Consider the following 7,952-nt stretch of genomic DNA (forward strand, 5'->3'; position numbering starts at 1 on the left):
GTACCTAAAACAACATAATGACTTTTACAGAGATGTGACATTTAATAATGACTGGGTCAATCCACTAAATAAAACTGAACATGAAACACAAGAGCCTGATGACACATGTACCCAGCATGTTGATGAGGAAAACATTGAGGAGAATAATGAATCTGAAGATGTGGATATAGATGAAACCTTGCACGACAGACAACAGCACGGTATGTTCATGGACACCTGTTTACAACCTGTTGATATTGCACAAGAGGTTTTGGATCAGCACTTTGATGGCATAATGTCTGTGGCACCTGCAGAAGGTAATAATCCTGTAAGGCTCTTGAACGATCATTCAAATGAGGCGAAGTGTTTTCCAGTTCTATTTCCAAATGGTACGGGTACTTTTCATGACCACAGAAAAGAGAAACTTACACTGAGCAGATATTTGAACACCAGAATACTCAACGCAGACGGACGTTTTGCAAAGAACTTGGATTACATTTTTTATGGTCAATATTTGTCAGAGTTAAATCAGATTGTATCAAATGTGTCTATTGCATTGAGAAAAGGACATGATACACGCAACAAACCTGTGATTACGTCAGAAATGTTGACTAACAGAGAAGCCTTGCAGAACCTTTTAAATTTTGATGAAGGGTATAAATTCTTAAGACCTATTCGTGGTACACCCCCTTTCTGGCAAAGTGTTCAAAAAGACCTGTTTGCAATGGTACGACAACTGGGTATTCCCACATGGTTTTGCTCATTTTCATCTGCTGATCTGCGTTGGCCAGAATTATTACAAACCATTCTCAAACAAGAGGGGAGAGAAACTTCTACTGATGATCTAGACTGGTCAGAAAGATGTGCTCTATTAAAAACTAACCCTGTCACAGCAGCCAGAATGTTTGAACATCGATTCCACTGTTTCCTTAAAGATGTGATTATGTCTGAAGCACAACCGATTGGCGAAATTGTTGATTACTTTTACAGAGTTGAATTTCAACAGCGTGGCTCACCTCACACTCACTGCTTGTTTTGGGTCAAAGATGCACCTCAAGTGGACAAAAATGATGATGATGAAGTTGTGTCATTTGTAGATCACTATGTGACATGTGAAATGCCATCGGAGGATGACAAAGAAATGCATGACATTGTTTCCAGTGTACAACAACACAGCAAAAGACATTCAAAATCATGCAGAAAAAAGAAAACAACTTGTCGTTTTAATTTTCCACGCCCACCGAGTAGCAGAACATTTATAACAAGGCGTAAAACTGACAATCCTGAAAAAGATGCTAAAGAGAAAGATGAGAATTATGTGGAATCAGCCAAAGGTAATAACATGCCTTCAATGGAAAAAGATGTAGCAGAGGCTATCATGAAAAAAGTAAAAGATGCGTTATTGAATACAGATGTTATCTTTGATTCAACTGAGGAGTTATTTGCTTCGCTTGGTATAAGTCAAGAGATATTTGAAGCTGCTTACATCAGAGTGTCTCGAAAAACTACTTTTGTCCTAAAGAGAAAACCAGGTGACATATGGGTAAACCAATACAACAGAGATCTTATACGTTGTTGGAATGCAAATATGGACATTCAGTTTGTAGTTGATGCATATTCCTGCATTGTGTATATAATCTCTTACATTTCCAAAGCTGAGAGAGAGATGGGATTGCTTTTGTCACGTACTCAAAAAGAAGCCACAGAACAAGGTAACCTTGACGCTAAACATGCTTTACGGAAACTCGGAAGTGTATTTTTGCACAATCGTGAAGTTTCAGCTCAGGAAAGTGTGTACCGACTTACTAACATGAAACTGAAAGAAGCCTCTCGCAAAGTGCAATTTATTCCTACTGGTGATAACGTAGTGAGAATGAGTCTTCCACTTCACGTAATACAAACGCGAGCTGAATATGACAATGATGATAATCAAAACATATGGATGAACAGCATCACAGACAGATACAGATATAGACCAAAAACGGACGAATTTTCCCAGATGTGTTTAGCCAGTTTTGCATCGGAGTACAGAATATTGTCAAAATCTGAAAGTTCAGCTCGTGATGCCATAAAGTTGGAGAAAAGCTTAGGATTCATAAGGAAACGGACACGAACAGATTCTGCTGTTGTGCGATACGCTCGCTTTTCACCCACAAAACATCCAGAGAAGCATTATCAAAGTATTTTGCAATTGTTTTTGCCTCATTATTTGGATTGTCAACTCAAGCCACCAACTTTCAACACTTATGAGGATTTTTATAAGACTGGGTTTATCAAATATTCTGATGAAGAAGTCCAATCAGTCAAAACAATAGTAGACTTAAATATGTCATATTTCGAGAAAGATGCTGACACAATAGATGAAGCCGAGGAACAGTTAATGAGAAACGGTCCAGTTGAAGATGCTTGGGCGGAAATCTGTCCAGAGAATGAACGTGAACGTTTAGAATGTCTTCACAGAAAAGAAAATCCTACTGATGAAACAGAGCAAAATATTTCTGCTGCTGACATACCTGATTTATTACCAACCGAACCACGCTGTGCTATACAAAAAAAGCAAGGTATGCGAAAAGAGGAAGCAATGTACGTGCTTCGTTCACTAAACGAACAACAGTCTGAAATATTTTACAAAATTCGACATTGGTGTTTAGAAAAGACACATGCTAAAAACCCGCAGCCATTTCATGTGTTTATATGTGGTCCAGGTGGTGTTGGAAAATCCTTGTTAATCAAAGCAATATACTACGAATCATGTCGCATCCTGTCCCGATTGTCAGATAATCCAGATGAGACGCATGTGTTAATAACAGCTCCAACTGGTGTAAGTGCATTTAACATCGACGCTGCAACAATACACAACTGTTTCTCTATATCACCTGAGGTAACGCTACCTTATCAACCGCTTGGAGATGAAAAAATTAATTCACTGAGAGCTAAATTGGGAAATCTACAAATAGTTATTATTGATGAAATCTCAATGGTTGATCATAAACTCTTATCGTATATTCATGGCAGATTGAGACAAATTAAACAACAAGGAGATTATTCTGCTTTTGGAAATGTGTCTATAATTGCAGTTGGAGATTTTTATCAACTTTCTCCTGTGAAAGGAAAATCTCTATATACTGAACCTAAAGGTGTAAATCTATGGCAGAACCACTTTGCATTGGTGGAGCTCTCACAAATCATGAGACAAAAAAACATGGAGTTTGCTCAGTTACTGAGTCGTTTAAGGAAACACAAAAGACAAGATAATTTGTCAGAACATGATGTGAATATGTTGAAATTATGTGAAACAGGTGATGAACTGGACAGTACTGCTCTGTATATTTATGCAACAAATGCTGAAGTGGATGTTCACAATGCAAACATGTTGAAGAGCGTATGTGCAGACATTACTATCATTCATGCACAGGACTTTGAAAAGGTTGCAAAAACAGGTCGGCTGGAAAGAATGCATGGACATCATGTTCATACTACCCACACGTCTTTACCAGAATCTCTTCACATCGCTGTAAATGCTCATGTTATGCTTCTTAAAAACATTGATGTGGCAGATGGACTTGTAAACGGTGCATTTGGTACAGTTGCTGAAGTGTGTTTTGATTCTGAAGATGACTTTCCAGCCAAAATATATGTCACATTTGAAAATGAAAGAATAGGAAATAAATTAAGAGCAAAACATCCTTGTTTAAAACCAGGATTTGAAAAAGCCACTCCTATTTTCCCTGAAGAAGAAAGAGTGACAAAGAGTGGTGGAATGCGACGTCAGTTTCCCCTGAAATTAGCTTGGGCTTGCACTGTTCACAAAGTACAAGGTCTTACTGTGGAAAAAGCGGTTGTGTCACTAAAAAAGATATTTGCAGCAGGACAAGCATATGTGGCCTTGAGTCGTGTAACATCTTTGGAAGGGCTTAAGATAAAAGATTTCAAAGAGAGTGCTATTTATGCAAAAGAAGACATTGAACAGTCATTACATAACATGCCTTTATTTATTGAACCAGTGACAGAGCTGCCATCTCCCTCTGGGTCATACAAGATTCTTCTGCACAATGTTGAAGGACTAACATGCCATGTGGAAGACCTGAGACATGATACGAGGTACATGGAAGCTGACATTATCTGTGTGACAGAAACTTGGTTACAACCAAATGATTGCAACATTGATATAGAATTATCTGAATTTACATTCTATAGTAAACCCAGATGTTTTTCATATGACACTAGTCAGGTGATGTTTGCTGACTTGAAGGATCGACAACATGGTGGTGTTGGTGTGTATTATAAACGACATACTGGTTGTAGTATTGTTGATTTACCATGCATTAACATTGAATGCCTGCAGTTCATCCTACCTCAGCTGAATACAACAGTGGCAGTTCTGTACAGACCTCCTTCCTACAATCTGGTAATGTTTCAAAATAACCTGATACACTTGATTTCTCATATTGACAGGTTCCCAGGAAGAAAAGTGATCATGGGAGATTTCAATGAAAATCTTTTTGTAACAAGTACAGTCAGTAATACTATGCAACTCCATGGCTTTACTCAGGTTATAAGAGAACCAACAACTGAATATGGCACTTTGATTGATCATGTATATATCAAAGATGTTTCTGCAGAAGATGTCAGTGTTTCTGTTATGCCAACATATTTCAGTTTTCATGAATGTGTTGTACTGAACTGTTTTCATTAATCTTCAATTTCAGGTACTTAACATTTGCTGACACTTCGCTGAGACTTTACTGACAATTTGGTGACACTTTGAACTAAAACTTTTAATTAAGTGAGGCACAACTTGAAGCGTCCACGATGTGGGGGGTGGGGGATACAGGGGGTAAACTATCTGGACGGCCTCTTGTGGGAACAGACTAAGGAGCTGAGGGTGCCGTATTAACTGGTTCACAGCATTTTATTTTATTGTGTATATTATTTGTTTTCTTTTTTATTTTATTATGTGAAAAGTATTCATATAAAATACAGGCCAAATGTTTAACAAGGGAAAACAGTTCTCAGATCATCTGTCCTTTTTATTTTATTATGTGAAAAGTATTCATATAAAATACAGGCCAAATGTTTAACAAGGGAAAACAGTTCTCAGATCATCTGTCAAAGGACTGTTGACAAAAATCACACTTCAGGACTGAATCCACAGGTAAGACAATTTCCAACAAGCAGTAGACCTGGGCATTTAAATTCACATCTAATCCTGCACAAACCAAAATTCCTGATTAAAGGCTGGACCTATTGGTCAGAATTTAAAGTGCTGCCTACATCTCTGGGAACCTGGTGTCATACAGGGAAGCCATGAATGTCCTTCTAAGTGTCATCATTCTAACTACATACTACTGTCCTTCTACGTGTCATCATGCTACAGGAACAAGTTGAAGTCAACTACCAAGGATGTGATGTCAAGTACATATGGAATGACTTGTATTCCATCACAGATCACAGAGATGGACAGATTTATATCTGCTGCATTCAGCAGGTAAGATGTGTTATTGTGATTTGGTGACAAACAACTGTATGTACAGTTAAACTACCATTGTACTGTGACAGGTGCACATTAACCATGTCTGTGTCTGATGTGCTCAGATCTTTATGGATGGTTCCTTGACACATGGCATGTGGTCTTGATGGCATCAATGGTTCATCAGGGTGCACTGTAGGACCATGTTACAGTCATCTACCAATAATGAAACATCTAGCACATGTGGATTGGCAGTCATTCTTATCACAGAATTAAAAGGTGGACAGATATGTGATACAGGTGTTCCTGCTGCAGGTATGCTAAACATATTTCATATTCCTTTAGAGATCAGACAAACACCTTCACTCTAACTGTCGAAGCTGCACCTTAACTATCTCTCTATTTGATGTGCTCAGATGATTCCTCAGGAGAATTCAGTCACACAAGTCCTTCCTACCTGAGGCTCAAGTTCCATATTGGAGGGACTGTGACTACTAGCTGGGCCGCCCAATGGAGGATGGGTTCCCTTTTGAGTCTTGGTCCTCCCAAGGTTTCTTCCTAATCCTGCCAAGGGAGTTTTTCCTTGCCACTGTCGCCCCTGGCTTGCTCATTAGGGATATGGACCCATGCGCTTGTAAAGCTGCTTACATACTGCAAATAGAAATATATAGATGTCTACACATATTGTGATTACTAACTACAGGTCTGCTTTGAACTCAATAATGACAAAATTTAAATTTACTCTGGACTGTATTATTATCTGATGTTTATTTTATTTGCTGTGAACCAGTACAGGGCACCTCAGCTCCTTAGTGAGGGATTATTACAATAGTTGTACTATAAATTATTATTAATTTTTTTTAATTATATTTATCCAGATCAATATTTTTAAAGAAATAGTCTCAAATAAACAGACTGAATGTCACAGTCCTGCCTCCCTCCTGGTCATGTGTTCTGTGTTTGTGTCTTTTATTTTTAAATTCCTAGGTGTCTGACTTCACTCCCCTGCCTTGTTTTCTGCCCCTCGTTATTGCTTTCTGGTGTGTCTTGTTGAGGCTCTTGTTTGGTCAGTGTATTTAAGTCTTGTGTTTAGTCTCTTGTGTAGTCTGTTATTGTAAGTACCACTTGCTTGTATGCTATTTGGTATCTTGGTCTTTTGTGTCTGTAATACTAGTCTGTATGTACTCTTTGTATTTTGCATTCTCTGTTGGATGTACTTTGTGTGACTTTGGTTTCTCTAGTGATTTTGCTTGTTGTCTTTCCTTTTCTTTAGCCTTGTCCACCAAGTTATTTCTGTTAGTGTTGTTTGGGTCATATGTTAGGTGTTTGATTATTCTGGGTGTATGTTTTGTGTGCTGTGTATATGTATTCATTTTGGTATTAAATCATTGGTCAGTCCGCACTTGCGTTCAGCCTAGTCAGTTAGTTGTTACACTGAACATGAAAAGATTTGCATTGTGTTTGTCAGTTATAAATAAGGTACATTGTTTACAAAGATGTTCTCTTATTATATTGACAATTTGCACTGGTCTCAAATAAACAGTGCCCAAATATGAAAATATATTTGCATTATGTTTGTCAATATATATAATGTTCTGACAATTTTATGCAAATGAAAATCACTTACACACTTGTTGTTTTTAGGAAATAAGGATTGGGGTTAGATACAATCACATGCAACATTTTAGTCAGCTTTTCAAACACACATACTGTTAAAGCCATTTTCTATATATGACTGGGACCCATAATTCCAGATGTAAAGTACCAAAGGTATATAAGAGCATTTCTTTGTGGCATAATATATTTTTTTAAGTGAGTGAGTAAATGTAGGAAAATATATCAACCTATTTGAAAATGGCTTTCTGGCTTGGTGAGTGTGCATGGGTGCATGTGTGTGCACTGGATATATGTGCATGACCATGTGTGTGCATGCATGAGTGTCCACATATGTCTATGCACATGTGTGTGTTTGAGTTATCAGGACCAGAGGCCTTAATCACTTTGAGCATGTGAGGTGCAATAATCAGAGGTGGACATTACAGGTTCAGAAAGTAAAACCAGGATTTTACTGAAGCTTGCTAGATTTTCTAATTGGTGCAATCCAGGTAAAATGTGGAATCAACACAATCCAGGAAGCCTGAGCAAAATCCTGGTGAGGACTTTTATTTCCTGAACCTGGAATGCAAACCTCTGGAAATAAGCCTCTTGAATGCAGATACTTAGTGCACATAGCCTGTATAAAGAGACCTCCACATATAAGTGAGAAAACTTTGAGAAATGTTGAAAACATTGATCTTTTGACCTTTAAACAATGCGCTGTATTTTGGAAGGGAGCAGTCTAAAAACTATATGCGCATTTCAAATTTTGTCTCACAGCTCCATCTAGTGGCCAAATAATTTGCAACTTTTGACACTTATTGCATGAAAGAGGTTTGTATGTCTTTGGTAAATATATACAGTGCAGTGTAGTTAGTGTCACATGTCATCAATGACGAATAGAAAT

At 37.8% G+C, this 7,952-nt stretch overlaps 1 long non-coding RNA gene across 1 annotated transcript; it reads left to right on the forward strand.

Annotated features, from left to right (window-relative positions):
* The first annotated feature begins 3,395 nt into the window (after window positions 1-3,395).
* Window positions 3,396-6,872, forward strand: LOC143524517 (uncharacterized). Its single transcript, XR_013133484.1, has 4 exons — window positions 3,396-5,134; window positions 5,357-5,467; window positions 5,575-5,764; window positions 5,866-6,872. It is a non-coding gene; the product is annotated as an uncharacterized LOC143524517 (long non-coding RNA).
* The last annotated feature ends 1,080 nt before the right edge of the window (window positions 6,873-7,952 follow it).

This window comes from Brachyhypopomus gauderio, chromosome 1 (assembly GCF_052324685.1).
Source record: "Brachyhypopomus gauderio isolate BG-103 chromosome 1, BGAUD_0.2, whole genome shotgun sequence".
In the NCBI taxonomy this organism is placed as follows: domain Eukaryota; kingdom Metazoa; phylum Chordata; class Actinopteri; order Gymnotiformes; family Hypopomidae; genus Brachyhypopomus; species Brachyhypopomus gauderio.